Source organism: Gorilla gorilla, chromosome 15 (genome assembly GCF_029281585.2).
Source record: "Gorilla gorilla gorilla isolate KB3781 chromosome 15, NHGRI_mGorGor1-v2.1_pri, whole genome shotgun sequence".
Classification (NCBI taxonomy): Eukaryota; Metazoa; Chordata; class Mammalia; order Primates; family Hominidae; genus Gorilla; species Gorilla gorilla.
This window is the reverse complement of record NC_073239.2, coordinates 80516681-80533056: the sequence shown is the minus strand read 5'-3', so window position 1 is coordinate 80533056 and position 16376 is coordinate 80516681. Positions and strand designations below refer to the sequence as shown.

Sequence of the window (16376 nt, the reverse complement as noted above, 5' to 3'; positions counted from 1 at the left end):
CATCTAAAACACTGTAATAAAAGGACTATCTTTTAGGATTATTGGGAGGGTTCAGTGAAGCAATTCATGTGCAGAGGCTGACATGGTAACCTAGAATGGTAATGATCAGTTAATATTAGCTGTCATTTGGCTACTTTTCTGGTTTTCTTCCCATTCTTTTTTCATTTTTCTCTATTATAGGATGCTTGGCCTGCTGCTTGCCATCATTCTGTATAATTCATCTGCTATCATTCTGTATAATTCATCTGTATAATTCATCCAGTTTCCTAGTTTGGGTTTTTGTTTGTTTGTTTGTTTGTTTTTTTGAGACAGAGTCTTGCTCTATCATCCACGCTGGAGTGCAGTGGTGTGATCACGGCTCACTGCAACCTCCACCTCCCGGGTTCAATTGATTCTCGTGCCTTAGCCTCCCTAGTAGCTGAGACTACAGGTTTGCGCTACCACGCCTGGCTAATTTTTGTATTTTTTTAAGTAGAGACGGGTTTCACCATGTTGGCCAGGCTGGTCTTGAACTCCTGGCCTCACATGATCCACCCACCTCAGCCTCCCAAGGTGCTGGGATAAGGGGCAGGAGCCACCACGCCCGGCCTACTTTACTAGTTTTTAAGTGCTGCTACTTCCTATAGTCTGGTAACAGAATCCCATACTTTCCCTCTGAGTTGTAGACTGATGTATACAAATGTTTGTCCTTGGCCATCCCCAGAAGTCCCTCAGGCTTATATGAGTAAAACTAAGGGCATTTCTTTGTTTTTTTTCCCCCATTTTCTTGATTTTTGGATTTACTTTTTTTGTTTGTTTTTAGTTTCTGTTTTTTTTGTTTTTTTGAGGCAGAGTCTCCCTCTGTTGCCCAGGCTGGAGTGCAGTGGCGCACTCTCGGCTCACTGCAACCTTCACCTCCCAGGTTCAAGCAATTCTCCTGTCTTAGCCTCCCAAATAGCTGGGATTACAGGCGTGTCCCATCACGCCCGGCTAATTTTTCTGTTTTTAGTAGAGACGGGTTTTCGCCAGGTTGGCCAGTCTGGTCTCAAACTCCTGGCCTCAGGTGATCTGCCTGCCTAGGCCTCCCAAAGTGCTGGGATTACAGGCGTGAACCACCGCGCCTGGCCTGGATTCACTTTCTGACTCAACTCCGCTTGGTCATCCAATGCAAGAATCAGCCTGGATTCCTTCTGCACCTGCTCCTCCCCTGTGCTTCCAAATCGAGTCAGTGCCAAGCTTCACTAATGTTAACTTGCTGAATATTTCTCTGGCCAGGTGTGGTGGCTCACATTTGTAATCCCAGGTACGAGAGACTGGGAGGTTGAGGCAAGAGAATCACTTGAGCTCAGGAGTTCAGGAACAGCCTGAGCAACATAGCAAGACCTCGTCTCTACTAAAAATTAAAAAAAAATTTTTTTTTTTTTAATTGGCCAGGCGTGGTTGTGTGCACCTGTATTTTCAGCTATTTGGAAGGCTGAGGTGGCACGATCGCTTGAGCTTGGGAGATTGAGCCTGCAGTGAGTGGCAGCTGCACCACTGCACTCCAGCCTGGGCCACAGAGTTAAGACTCTGTGCAAATAAATAAATAGATAGTCAAACTATAATACAGTATTCACAGTGAATAGAAGCAAAAAGAAAGAAAAGAAAAATATTTCTCAAATTCGCCTTTTTTCTCCATTCTTACTGTTGGGAACTCCATTATCTCTTTTAGTTTGATTTTTAGTTGACACATAATATACCTATTTCTGGGATATAGTGTGATGTTTTGATATACATATACTTTGTGTAATGATCAAATCAAGTTAATTAGTGTCTCCATCATCTCACATGTTGATCACTTTGTGGTGAGAACATGCAACAGTCCTCTCCTGTCTATTTTGAAATAGACAGTACAGGCTGGGCCCAGTGGTTCCCACCTATAATCCAAGCACTTGGGAGGCTAAGGCCAGAGGATTTTTTAAGACCAGCTCTGGCAACATAGTGAGACCTACAAAAAAAATATTAAAAAATTAGCTGGGGCATGGTGGCATCACCTGTAGTCCCAGGTACTCAGGAGGCTGGGGTGGGAGGATTGAGACTGCAATGAGCTGTGTTTGTGCCACTACACTGCATCCTGGACAACAGTGCAAGACTGTGTCTCATGAAAAAAAAAATGGACAATACATTTAAAAATATGGAATACTTCATGAATTTTCATGTCATCCGTGTGCAAGGGCATGCTCATCTCTGTGGCCTTCTGATTTTAGTATGTGTGCTGCCAAAGCAAGCACTCCGTATCCTTGTCTGGAATTTTTTTTTTTTTTTTTTTTTGAGACAGAGTCTCGCCCTGTCGGCGAGGCTGGAGTGCAATGGCACAATCTCGGCTCACTGCAACCTCCACCTCCTGGGCTCAAGCAATTCTCCTCCCTCAGCGTCCCGAGTAGTTGGGATTACAGGCGTGTGCCACCATGCCCGGCTAATTTTTGTAATTTTTAGTAGAGATGGGGTTTCACCGTGTTGGCCAGGCTGGTCTCGAACTGACCTCAGGTGATCCTCCCGCCTTGGCCTCCCAAAGTGCTGTGATTACAGGCGTGAGCCACCGCGCCCAGCCTCTTGTCTGGACTTTTTAATGGCCTCTATGGTCTCCCAACCTTCAGCCTTACCTCTCCCTATTTAAATCCATCTTCTACATTGTAAATGTGAGCAATTTAATATGTGACTGGGTTGGGTGCAGTGGCTCACGCCTGTAGTCCCAGCACTTTGGGAGGCCGAGGCAGGTGGACCACCTGATGTCAGGAGTTCGAGACCAGCCTGGCCAACATGGGGAAACCCCGTCTCTACCAAAAATACAAAAATTAGCCGGGCATGGTGGCATATGCCTATAGTCCCAGCTACTTGGGTGGTTGAGACAGGAAAATCGCTTGAACCTGGGAGGCAGCAGTTGCAGTGAGCCAAGATCACGCCATTGCTCTCCAGCCTGGGTGACGAGGCGAGATTCCATCTCAAGAAAAAAAAATGTGTGTATGACTCTGAATATGTAATATTTTTGCTACCGACCCCTTCTAATTCATTTATTTATTCAAATAGTTTAACGTAGCTGCTCTAGGTAAAAATAAGATACTGCTTTAGTCATTCCCTATAACCCACTGAATGTTCTAACTCCTTTCTTACCTAATTGGTTCTGTGAGAAGAAATAAAAAATATAAAGTTTGACGTTTTAGTTGGGTATACAAGATAGACAACTCTAAGACCTGCCCTGCTGCTTGCTTCAATGTCGTCTCCTTTCCCATCCACATCACACATTATGATCAGCAATACTAAACTTTCTCTTCTTCCCTTGCTTTCAGTACTTTTCATGCTTGTCTGTCCTCATATTCAGCATATTAAAATGTTCAGTGACCAGACATGAGTAACAGACATTGTGGACTGTGGAAGATCCTGAATGCTAAGTCAAGAAAGTAAACTGTTCCTGAGGGAGAAAGGAAGAACCACTGATTGTCAGACTTTGCTATCATTCATGGAAATTGGGAGCATGGGTTGAAGAGAGAAGCTAATGAAGTAAATTTTGGATAATCTGAATTTTAAGTTCTGGCAGCACATGTAGCAAGCATTTAAGAATACTGGAGCTTCAGAAAGAAAATAAAGAGATGAAGTTTGGAGTTAAAGATCTGGAAGTGGTTATACTAAAGACTTGATCCGGTATATGCAAAATTAACATTTCAAAATGGAAAGGGACAAATGTTCTGCTTAAATCCACTAATGCTTTGAGGGCAGAATCAAGTTCTAGTTATCACCGTCTCTCTAGCACCTAGAAGAGTGCCTAACACTGGTGTTTAATTATTAAACATTCTATTAAGCTTGGGTTGCAGTGGGATTCAAGGAGAAGGCAACCCAAGAAAGTGATAAAGGGAAGAACATTTTAGGACATCACCAGGGATGGAGAGTTGGTATTTGAAACTTTGACTAATAAGAGTTTGTGTAAAGTCCTTACTACAGGCAAACATCCTTTTTTTTTTTTTTTTTTTTTTTTTTTTTTTTGAGACAGGGTCTCACATTATCACCCAGGCTGCCGGAGTATAGGTGACCCCAGACTCAAGCAATCCTCCCACCTTAGCCTCCCAAGTTGCTGGGACCACAGGCATGCACGTCACCATGCCTGGCTAATTTTTTGTACTTTTGGTAGGGATAGGGTTTCACCATGTTGCCCAGGCTGGTCTCAAACTCCTAGGCTGAGGCAATCCTCCTGCCTCGGCCTCCCAGAGTGCTGGGATCACAGGCGTGAGCCACCGCACCCGGCCATTGGCCTTTCTTTTATTATTATTATTTTCTTTTTCTTAAGGTTGACATCAAATTGCTAGGATCACAGCTACTTCTCCAGAGATTTGCATTGCTCACTTTTTAATTACGTTGTCTCCCCAAATGTTACATCTCTAGGGTCTGTCCTAGCCATCTTATCTAAAAGAGCTTGACCCCATCTCATCTATTCTCGTCACGTTACATACCTTAAACTCTGGTTTATTTTTCTTCATAGAGCTTGCCAGTTTTCTTGTTATATATTTATTTCTTTATAGCTGAGTTGAAATGATGAATGAATGTTGCAGCCTCAGAATAACAGTCAACTCAGTAAAACTGTTAGAACAAAATTATAGCATTTCTTTGGTCAGTGAAAATTCTCATCAGATATTTTATGAGTAAAGTTATAAATTCTAAAAAAGAAACTAAGTTTTTAAACTATTTTAGATTTTTTTTTGAGACAAGGTCTTTCTCTGTTGCCTGGACTGGAGTGAACATGGTTCACCTGATTGATCGCATAGCCTCGACCTCCCAGGCTTAAGCAATCCTCCCTCCTCAGCCCCCCCAAGTAGCTGAGATTGCAGGTGCACACCACCAAGTTCGGCTGATTTTTAAACTTTTTGTAGAGAATGGGATCTCACTATGTTGCCTGGCCTGGTCTCAAACTCCTGAGCTCAAGGGAGCCTCCCACTTCAGCCTCCCAAGGTGCTGGGCTTACAGGCGTGAGCCCCTGTGCTCAGCCTATTAGAGAAATTTAATCAAAAAAGTTACTAAAATTTCCAGTCAAGTATTGAAATAACTTTCTCTACTCGACCTCCTGAGCTCAAGTGATCCTCCTACCTCACCTTTCTGGTAGCTGGGACTGCAGGCGTGTACCACCATACCCAGCTGAATTTTTTTTTTTTCATACAGTGGAATTTAATTCAGTGATACTCAGTTATAAGAAGAAATGAGCTTTTAAGACACTGAAAGACATAGAGGAACTCCATGTGTTTATTCCTTCGTGAAGGAAACCAGAAAAAGCCACTTGCTTTATGATTCTAACCATTTGATATTCTGGAAAAGGCAAAACTAGAGAGAGAGTAAAAAGATCAATGGTTGATAAAGGTTCAGGATGAGCAGAGGGATGAAAAGGCAGAACACAGGATTTTTAGGGTGGTGAAACAGTTATATAATGGTGGATTCACTACATGTATTTGTCAAAACCTATAGAACTGTACAAAACAAAAAGTGAACCCTAAGGTAAACTATGGACTTTAATTTTTTTATAAAAGCTACTTAATGTTGTTTTATATGGCAATACTCTAATTTGACCACTTCCCAATTAATGGATATTCAGGCTGTTAGTTTTTTTTGTTATTACAATTCTTTAATAAATATCCTTCCTTACATATGCATATATTTAATTTTGGATAGATGGTTATGGGAGATTGTTGGATTCAAGGAGACACATATTTCTAGTTTTATTTATATAGTACCAGAATACTTGTCAAAAAGTTTAACATTTAGAGAGGAGAGAGAGAGAGAGAGAGAGAGTGTGTGTGTGTGTGTGTGTGTGTGTGTGTGTTTAGAGACAAAGTCTTATTCTGTCACCTAAGCTAGAGTGCATTGACACAGTCATTGCTCACTGCAGCCTGGAACTCCTAGCCTCAAGTGATCCTCTGACCTCAGCTTCTTGGGTGCCTGGGACTACAGGTATACGCCATTACACCGAGCTAATTTTTGTATTTTTTTGTAAGGACGGGGTCTCTTTGTGATACCCAGGCTGGTCTCAGACTCCTGGTCTCAAAGTGATCCTCCTGCCTTGGCCTCCCAAAGTGCTGGGATTACAGGTGTGAGCCACTGTGCCCAACCTAGAATGTTTACAGATGCCTATTTCCCAACACCCCATCAACCTTGATGTTACCAGTGTTTTTAATTTTTGCCAACCTGATAGGTGAAAATGCATCTTATTTCCTCAAATGTTAGTAAGACTGAACTTTTTTTTTTTTTTTGAGACAGTCTCACTGTAGCCCAGGCTGGAATGCAGTGGTGTGATCTTGGCTCACTGCAACCTCTGCCTCCCGGGCTCAAGCCATTCTCATGCCTCTCAGCCTCCTAAGCAGCTGGGATTACAGGCGTGCACCACCATGCCTAGCTCATTTTTGTATTTTTAGTAGAGATGGGATTTTGCCATGTTGGCCAGGTTGGTCTCAAACTCTTGAGCTCATGTGATCGTGTTCTGCCCACCTTGGCCTCCCAAAGTGCTGGGATTACAGGCATTAGCCACCACGCCCGGCTGAGGTTGAACATCTTTTTATGTTTCTTGTTCATGTGAATTTTCCCTTTTATGACTTACTGCTTCTTTTAGCTATTATTTTATGTTTGGATAAATTTCTTGCATAGTAAGGGTATTAACCCTTGATAGTGTGTTATGAAAATTTTCTTCCAATTTCAATTTTAACTATATTTCTAATATATTTTACCTTATTTTAGTTATGTTTTTGTCTAATCAGATCTCTCACTTTTTGCCTTCATGGGTGGGTGTGGTGGCTCACACCTGTAATCCTAGCACTTTGGGAGGCCGAGGTGGGTGGATCACGAGGTCAGGAGATTGAGACCATCCTGGCCAACATGGTGAAACCCCATCTCTACTAAAGATACAAAAATTAGCTGGGTGTGGCAGTGCATGCCTGTAATCCCAGCTACTTGGGAGGCTGAGGCAGGAGAATCACTTGGACCCGGGAGGTAGAGGTTGCAGTGAGCTGAGATCACGCCGCTGCTCTCCAGCCTGGCAACAGAGCTAGACTGTCTCAAAAAAAAAAAAAAAAAAAAAGTCCTCTTCTACTCCAAAATTGTATGTTTTGCTTCTTTGTGTTTAAAATGTGATTTTCCACATTTTCTACAATGAGCAGTTAAAATAGCACTAATTATAATTTATTTGTACTTATTTATTAAAATATAATTACTGTAAGGTCTACAAATCTAGGGTAGAGCTCGGTGAACTTTCACAAACAGAAGACATCTGTGCCACCAACACTCAAATCGGTACCAGCACCCAAGAAACCTCTTGGATGCCCCTTCCCAGTCATTCCCACTAAAGATAACCACCATTCTAGTTTCCATCATCATACATTAGTTTTGCCTATGACTTTTTATGTTTTGTTTGCCTTTGGGCGTGGGAGATCAGGTTTGTTAAAGTGTAATTTACATTCCATAAAATTTACCTTTTTAAACTTTGTAAGTATGTAGTTTGATGAATTGACATGGGTATGTACCTACACAGTTGTGTAACCAGCACCCTGATTAAGATATAGAATATTTTCATCACCCAAAAAGTTTCCTTGTGCCCCTTAATAATCAATGGCGTCCCCACAACCTCAGCCCCTAACAACCAGTTCCTATCATTTTGCTTTTTCCAGAATGTTATTTAAATGGAATCATACAATATATATGCTTTTATGTTGCATATATCTCTAGTTCCTTTTTTCTTGCAGAGTTAGATTCCATTATATATGTATGCCACAATTTGTTTTTCCCTTCAGCAGATGACAGATATTTCTGGGGGAGGGAGGTTCTTTGTTGTTTATTTTTTCTGTGCTTAAGCTTACCCGTATTTCTGTTTTTTTTCTAGGTATTTGGCTGTTATAAATAAAATAGTGATGAACACGTGTACAGGTGTTTGTACGGACATAAGTTGTCATTTCTCTTGAGTAAATACCTAAAAGTGGGCTTGCTGGGTAAGTATGTATTTAACTTATAAACAAACTGCCAAACCACTTTCCAAAGTGGCTATAACATTTTACCATCAGTGTATGAAAGTTCCTGTTGCTTTTGCATTTTTGCCAGAACTTGGTATTGTTAGTAATTTTTTTGTATTTTTGTAGAGAAGGGCTTTCACCGTGTTGGCCTGGCTGGTCTCGAACTCCTGACCTCAGGTGATCCACCCGCCTCAGCCTCCCAAAGTCCTGGGATTATAGGCATGAGCCACCACGCCCGGCTGCCTGGCTACTTTTTTTTGTATTTTTAGTAGAGACGTGGTTTCACCTTGTTGGCCAGGCTAGTCTTGAAATCCTGACCTCGGGTGATCCACCCACCTCGGCCTTCCAAAGTGCTGGGATTACAGGCGTGAGCCACCGCATCCGGCTGATGCACTTTACTTTGACCTGTCATAAATCCCTTGGTTTGTTATTACTAGTTTTTACTTTAGACAGCAATTATCTTTCAAGGAAAAATTTAAAAGGAAAAAATGTCTTACATTTACCCTCATGTTTACCATTCCCAGTGCTCTTTCTTTCTTTATGTCAATCCAGATTTCAATTTGTTATCATACTGTTTCTGCCTGAATAACAATTTAACAGCAACAGTTTTGCTGGCAGTGAATCTTCTCAGTTTGTGTTTGTCTGATCGTATTTCTTGTTTGTCTTTTTGAAGACTAGTCAAGTGCAGTAGTGAGAAGAGGGGAAGAGTGGAACAGGGAGTTTGACCTGTAACTGACTGTGAGCAATCAGTTGGGATAACTCACTGCCTTTGGACCAGACTGATAGTCTTTCTTTTATACTCTTTTTCAGAAGGCATTTTTGCTGGGTACAGAGCTTTGTGTTGGTAGGTTTTTCTGTCCTTTTGGTGTTTAAAATTATCATTCCTTTGTCCTCTGGCTTGCATAGTTTTTGATGCGAAGACTGTAGTAATTCTTTTTTTTTTGAGACAGAGTCTTGCTCTGCCACTCAGGCTGCAGTGCAATCACGTGATCTCATCTCACTGCAACCTACACCTCCTGGGTTCAGGTGATTCTCCTGCTTTAGCCTCCTGAGTAGCTGGGATTACAGGTGCCTGCCACCATACCCAGCTAATTTTTGTATTTTTAGTAGAGATGGGGTTTCACCATGTTGGTCAGGCTGGTCTCGAACTCCTGACCTCAGGTGATCCACCTGCCTCAACCTCCCAAAGTGCTGCAAAAGGCAGAGGTTGTAGCCAGCCGAGATTGCGAGATTGTGCCACTGCACCCCAGCCTGGGCGACAGAGTGAGACTCTGTCTCCAATAATAATAATGCTACTATGAAATTTATGTATAAGTTTTTTTGCATGAACATATGTTTAGCTTTATGAGAAACTGCTAAAGTGTTTTCCACAGAGGCTGCTACATTTTACATTCCCACCAGCAATATAGAAGGGTTCCAGTTTCTTCACATTCTTTTTAAAAAAATGTATTTTTTAATTGACAAATAAAAGTTGTATATATTTATGGAGTACAGCAAGATGTTTTGATATGTGTATACATTGTGGAATGACTAGATCAAGCCAATTAACATACCCACTGCCTTACATACATTTTTTTGGGTGTGGTGAGAACATTGAAAATCTACTCTCCTAGCAACTCTTGGCAATTTTTTTTTTTTTTTTTTTTTTTTGAGATGGAGTCTCGCCGTGTCACCCAGGCTGGAGTGCAGTGGCACAGTCTCAGCTCACTGCAACCTCCACCTCCCAGGTTCAAGTAATTTTCATGCCTTAGCCTCCTGAGTAGCTGAGACTACAGGTACTTGCCACCATGCCCAGCTAATTTTTTTATTTTTATTTTTTATTTTTAGTAGAGATGGGGCTTCACCATATTGGCCAGGTTGGTCTCAAACTCCTGACTTCAAGCAGTCCGCCCGCCTTGGCCTCCCAAAGTGTTGAGATTACAGGCGTGAGCCACTGTGCCTGCCCCCTCTTAGCAATTTTCAAATGTACAGTACGTTGTTACTAACTGTAGTCACCATATTGTACAGTAGAGCTCTTGAACTTACTCCTCTTTCCGAGTGAAATTTTATACCCTTTGATCGACATCTCCCTGATTCTCCCTCCTCCCCAGCCCTGATTAACTACCTATCTACTGTCTGCTTCCATGGGTTTGACTGTTTTAGATTTCACATATAGATATGTAAGTTTGTATATATACACACATCTAGATGAGATCATGTGGTATTTGGCTTTCTATATCTGGCTTACTTTAGTTTATAATATAATGTCCTGCAAGTTTATCCCTGTTTCACAAATGACAGGATTTTGTTCTTTTTTAAGGCTGAGGTAGTATTCCATTGTGTATGTACACAAATGTGTACCCGAGTAGCTGGGATGACAGGTGCACACCACTACGCTCGGCTAATTTTTGTATTTTTACACCACATTTTCTTTATTCATCAACTGATGAACACTTAGATTGATTCTATATCTTAGCTGTTGTGAAAAAATGCTGCAGTGAACCTGGGAGTACAGATATCTCTTTGACATACTGATTTCATTTTTTTTTTTTTGAGATGGAGTCTTGCTCTGTCTTCCAGCCTGGAGTGCAATGGCACGATCTCGGCTCACTGCAAGCTCCGCCTCCCAGGTTCAAGTGATTCTCCTACCTCAGCCTCCTGAGTAGCTTGGATTATAGGCACGTGCTACCATGTCCAGCTAATTTTTGTATTTTCACAAGAGATGGGGTTTCACTATGTTGGCCAGGCTGATCTTAAACTCCTGACCTCAGGTGATCCTCCTGCCTTGGCCTCCCAGAGTGCTGGGAATACAGCCGTGAGCCACGGTGCCCAGCCTATTTTTAATTTTTTTAGGAACCTTCATACTGGTTTCCATTTTGGCTGTACTATAGTTTCTTTACATTCTTGCCAATACTTGTTGTCTTCTGTTTTGAGGGGTGCTTAAAAATAACCAATTCATAATTATTTTAGTTTTTTTGTTTGCTTTTAAGCCTTGTCAAGTGAAGCAGTGGGAGTGTGTAGTTACACTATTAGTAGGTGTATAGTATATATCTGAGTGTTCTCTGGGGTTTTTTCTGTTTTTTGCCTCATTTCTTGATAACTTGTTGGTATTTCTCTGTCTCTTTAAAATTACATTCTGTACATCATGTATAGAAGAATAGTAGAGACTAAGGTAAATAGCATTTAGCCTTGGAAACGGATACCTGTGCTTCTATCAGACTGTGAGTGTTGGGGTTTGAACAGTCTAGCCTGGTTTGGGTTTTGGTGTTACTATAGTTAACATTAATATACCAAAAACTTCAAATTCCTTCAGCTATGAGCTGTTACTATCTTGTGCTTAGTGTCAGGCCTGGGATGCTGGAGAGTTTTCTCCTTGTCGCTGCTCCACTCAGTCCCAGCAGGCCCCAACAGGAGGTTTCTCTCCATGCTCTTCCCCACCACCTGCCGACCGTTGGTGCTCTTTCCACAGTGTAAGGCTTGGCAGAAGTAGGGAGGCATTCGCTCCGTGATTTTTAAAAATACGCACACATAAAATATCTCTGTTCTAGACCCACATTTCATTGTTAACTTGACTGGCTAAAAAGACTCCAGGTTAGAGAGAATTTTGACCCAGAATTTTCAAGGCATTATTCCTTTTTTCCCCGAGGGTTGCTATTGAGAAGTCTGATGCTGTTACGATTCTTCACATGTTTTATGAGACCCCTTTTCTCCGTGGACACTTGTAGAATCTTTCCTTTATCCCCAGCATTATGAAATTTCAAGATATATGTGGCTTGGTATGGCTTTCTTTTGCTATCCTTTTTGCTGAAGACTCAGGGTTTTTTTGTTTGTTTGTTTTTTCTTTTCTATTTTTCTTTCTGGACTTTTCATTTTTAGGATGTTTGACTTAGATTGATTGATCAATCCTCTGATTTCATTCTTTCTCTTTCTTCTTCTTCTACTTTAGTTGGGAGTATTCCTTAACCATATCTTTTAGCTCTTCTGTGGATTTTGTATTTCTGCTTTCTTATTCTTAATTTCCAAGAATTCTTTCTTGTTGTCTGAATGTTCTTCTTTGTTAAAATACACCTACAAGCCAGGCACACTGCCTCCTGCTTATAATCCCAGCACTTTGGGAGGCTGAGGCGGGCAGATTGCTTGAGTCCAGGAGTTTGAGACCAGCCTGGGCAACATGGCAAAACCCCATCTCTTACAGAAATACAAAAATTAGCCAGGCATGGTGGCACATACCTGTAGTCTCAGCTACTTGGTAGGCTGAGGCCAGAGGATCATTTGATCCTGGGATGCTGACATTGCAGTGAGGCAAGATTGTGCCATTGTACTCCAGCCTGGGTGACAGAGAGTGAGACCCTGTCTCTCTCTAACACACACACACAGCCTTCTAAAAATATGGAATGTTTCACAAACTGGTATGTCATTCTTGTGCAGGGGTCATGCTAATCTGAATTGTACCAATTTTAGTATATATGCTGCAGAAGCGAGCACCATGGTTTTATTTTTAAATGTATGCATCTGAGCATAATCACCACCTAGAATTCTTGTTCTGTTTCTCAGTTTGTATCTCCCCCCAAAATAAGTAATATTCTTAATTCTACCATTATAGATTTGTTTTGCCTTTTTTAAAACTTTGTATAAATGAAATCCTGTAGTACCTTTTTAAGTGTCAGGCATCTAACCAATTCTGAGATTCATCCACATTGTTGCATGTACCAGTTGTATGTTTTTTATTGCTATGTAGAATTCTAGGCCAGGCGCAGTGGCTCATGCCTGCAATACCAGCATTTTGGGAGGCCGAAGTGGGTGGATCACTTGATGCCAGGGGTTTGAGACCAGCCTGGCCAACATAGTGAAACCCCGTCTCGACTAAAACTACAAAAATTAGCTGGGTGTGGTGGTGGGTGCCTGTAACTCCAGCAGTTTGTGAGGCTGAGGCAGGAGTATCGCTTGAACCCGGGAGGTTACAGTGAGCCGAGATCATTCCACTGCACTGCAGCCTGGGTTACAATGCAAAACTTGGTCTCAAAAAAACAACAAAAAAAGAGAATTCTATAGTATAACATACCACAGTTTATCAGTAAGGCCTGTATAAACAACTGGATAATTATCAAATTGTCCAGTTAATCATCTTATCTTAAAAGCTTGTAATTAGGCCAGGCACAGTGGCACATTCCCATAATCCCAGCACTTGGGGAGGCTGAGGTTGTTGGATCACCTGAGGTCAGGAGTTTGTAACCAGCCTGACTAACATGGTGAAACCCCATCTCTACTAAATAGAAAAAATATATAGCCAGGCATGGTGGCGCATGCCTGTAATCCGAGCTCCTTGGGAGGCTTGAGACAGGAGAATTGCTTATACCTGGGAGGTGGAGGTTGTAGTGAGCCGAGATCGCGCCATTGTGCTCCAGCCTGGGCAACAAGAGCAAAACTCCGTCTCAAAAAAAAAAAAAAAAAAAAGCTTGTAATTAAAGTATTAATAATATACCAACAACATATTTACCTTGCTGCTTAAGCCAGAAACCTAGGAATCATTTTTTTTGAGACAAGAATCATTTTTGACTGCCCTTCTCTCACACCACTTGCAGTTTTACCAGAAAATTCTTTCATATTTGTGACCTACATCCAGCCACTCTGTCATAACTCTTTCTCAGAACTTTGCACAAACCTCTAAACTAACTACTTATACTCTTGCCCTTTAGTCTGTTCTCCAGGCAGCAGCCCAAGGAACCCATTCTCAGTGTCTCTTACCTGCTCTCAGCCTACAGTGGCTTTCTTTCTCACTTGAGAATAAAATTCGAAGTTCTTACCATGACCGATGGAGCTCTTCTCTGGCTCCAGTTACCCCTTTAGCCTCATTTTCTACACCCTTCTTTCTTTCTCTGACTTCAGCTGCACTGGCCTACTTGTTTCTCTCTGCCTAGGCAGCTCTTGCTACATGTAATCCACTCCCTTGCCTCCCTCATTTTGTCCTGGTCTCAGCTCAAATGTCACCTCATGGGGGAAGTTTCCTTTAATGATTGAATAGAAATGGCTTTTCCTGCCTCATTTTTCTTGCCTTACCCTATGTTGTTTTTTATAACACTCCTCACTATTTTTATTATTATAATTAGTTATTGGGCTGTATTTCCACCTACCTCCTTCTATCCTGTCCTGCATGAAGAAAGGGACTTCATGACTGTTCTTTGCTGAATTTGTTATGTTCTAGGCCTGTCATGTCATAACCTTTCCAGAATTGTTTTTTTTGTTTGGTTTGGTTTTGGTATTGAGACAGAGTCTCACTGTCACCCAGGCGGGAGTGCAGTGGCGCAATCACAGCTCAACTTGCAACCGCAACCTCCCTGGGCTCAGGTGCTTCTCCCACCTCAGCATCCCAAGTAGCTGAGACTACCACCAGGCCACCACGCCCTGTACATTTAGCTCTAAAATGCAAAAATTAGCTAAATTTTGTAGAGACGGAGTTTAGCCATGTTGCCTAAGCTGGTCTCAAACTCCTGGGCTCAAACAATCCACCCACCTCAGGCTCCCAAAGTGCTAGCGTTATAGGTGTGAGCCACCGCACCTGGCCAAGAATTGTTTTTGAATTTTTTTTTTTTTTTTTTTTTAAAGACAGGGTCTTGCTCTGTCGCCAAGGCTGGAGTGCAGTGGCACCATCTCAGCTCACTGCAACCTCCGCCTCCGAGGTTCAAGTGATTCTCCTGCTTCAACCACCTGAGTAGCTGGGAGTACAGACATACACTACCACACCTGGCTAATTTTTGTATTTTTAGTAGAGACAGGGTTTTGCCATGTTGGCCAGGCTGGTCTTGAACTCCTGTCCTCATGATCTGCCTGCCTCAGCATGCCAAAGTGCTGGGACTATAGGCATGAGCCGCTGGGCCCGGCTGTTTTTGAATTCTTGAGTAGGGTAATTCTTAAGAACTTTAGAGCAGATTTAATGTTGTTAGAGCTTATCAGTTTCTAACTATAATGTATCCAATATTTAAGTAGCTGGCTCTTAGATAATGTTAACATCATTCTGTAACAGGATATGGTTCTTTTTGTTTTTCCTCATTTTTTTTGCAGTTATTAAAGATAGCATTTGCTTAATTCTTAAAAACGTCTTTTCAAAATTAGAAAATGAAGAAATAGTAAACATGTAGTACCAATTCAAGAATTGGATTATTCCGAATTGCTTCTAACTGTTCCAAATTAAGACATCTGGTGACTTAGGGAAATTTGGTTTCTCTGTTTGTTTAACCAGCTGGTTGTTCTGGAAAGGAAAAAGGCAGTTAATTGTTCTTGTTGAAAGATTCTGGGCATTTGTGGAATTACCGTAAAGGGTGACGTTTGGATGCAAGATTTACATGCAAAACTGGACATCTCAGGATGTTATTGAGGAAAATGTTTTTGTTTTTAAAAAGATGCTTTGAATGTTATATCTGGAACCTGCAGCATAATCTCACACTGCATGAGAAAGTATGTGTCATTTCCTCCCAGTCCTCCCCCTTTTCCTTAGTAACAGATTCCTGTACTTTAAAAATTGTGCTTTTCCTGAGAATTTTAATGTATTTAATGCATGGGATGCCATATGTTGCTGCAACCACTATCTTGGACGTTTATGTGAATAAGAATACCATATTCAAACTAGCTAAGCAGGATTAATTTACAGAGACATTGTCTTAGTCATTAATGAATGTGAAATTTAAAATTATATTAGAGTTGTAGCAGATGTCAGTTTAGCATACCTTCCGCTAAATATTCAGCAGTTCTTCTGAATTTAAAACAAATGGCTCTTTGGCAAATTATCTTAGAGCTAATTCTGTGTTAGTTTAAAACATACACATACATTTCTCTAAATTATAACTGTTTTCTGGAAACGATTCTCCTGAAATTAAACCAGTGTATGCTTTTTATCCCAAGGTATTGTTTCCTCTAGGACATACTGGTAACGCATATGTGTGATTGTTCCTATTTTACTCTTCCCTCTTTCTCTGAAATGTTAATAACCAGATTGTTAAGATTCTCCTGTGCAGTTTTGCTTTAGATAAGCTGACATCAGATATGTGTAATATAGCCAGGTGTGGTGACATGTGCCTGTGGTCCCATCTGCTTGGGAGGCTGAGGTAGGTGGGAGAATTGCTTGAGCCAGGGAGGTCAAGGCTGCCGTGAGCTGTGATTGCACCACTGCACTCCAGCCTGGGCCACAGAGTGAGACCCTGTCTCAAAAAAAAAAAAAGAAAAAAAGAAAAGAAAGGATATGCCTGATAAACATTAAGCTACTTGAATGTCTTGTATAAAGCTTTTGTGGCTGCCAGTAGATTTTTCAGGTTTGCCACTGGCCTTGTCACTTTACACATTAGCAGCTACTGCTTCCATGTGGCTCTGCTAATACTCCCCCCTTAAAAAGATTAATATGCTACATGCTTATAT

At 41.4% G+C, this 16376-nt stretch overlaps 1 protein-coding gene and 2 non-coding genes across 10 annotated transcripts in view; 1 reads left to right on the top strand and 2 right to left on the bottom strand.

Annotated features, from left to right (window-relative positions):
• WDR89 (WD repeat domain 89) overlaps positions 1-16376 on the top strand; it is a 44588-nt gene that overhangs the window by 9074 nt on the left and 19138 nt on the right. For 4 of the 8 annotated variants that reach the window (XM_019010204.4, XM_055362008.2, XM_063697888.1 and 1 more), the window contains one exon: positions 7865-7970. The gene's annotated coding sequence lies outside the window, so the exon portion shown is untranslated. Of the gene's footprint in view, positions 1-3305; positions 3658-7864; positions 7971-16376 lie in introns of all 8 variants that reach the window. The other 4 variants (XM_055362006.2, XM_055362009.2, XM_055362005.2 and 1 more) reach the window with 2 other exon arrangements.
• LOC115930622 (U6 spliceosomal RNA) lies at positions 2147-2249 on the bottom strand. Its single transcript, XR_004067247.2, has one exon. It is a non-coding gene; the product is annotated as a U6 spliceosomal RNA (small nuclear RNA).
• LOC115930619 (U6 spliceosomal RNA) lies at positions 12354-12455 on the bottom strand. Its single transcript, XR_004067244.1, has one exon. It is a non-coding gene; the product is annotated as a U6 spliceosomal RNA (small nuclear RNA).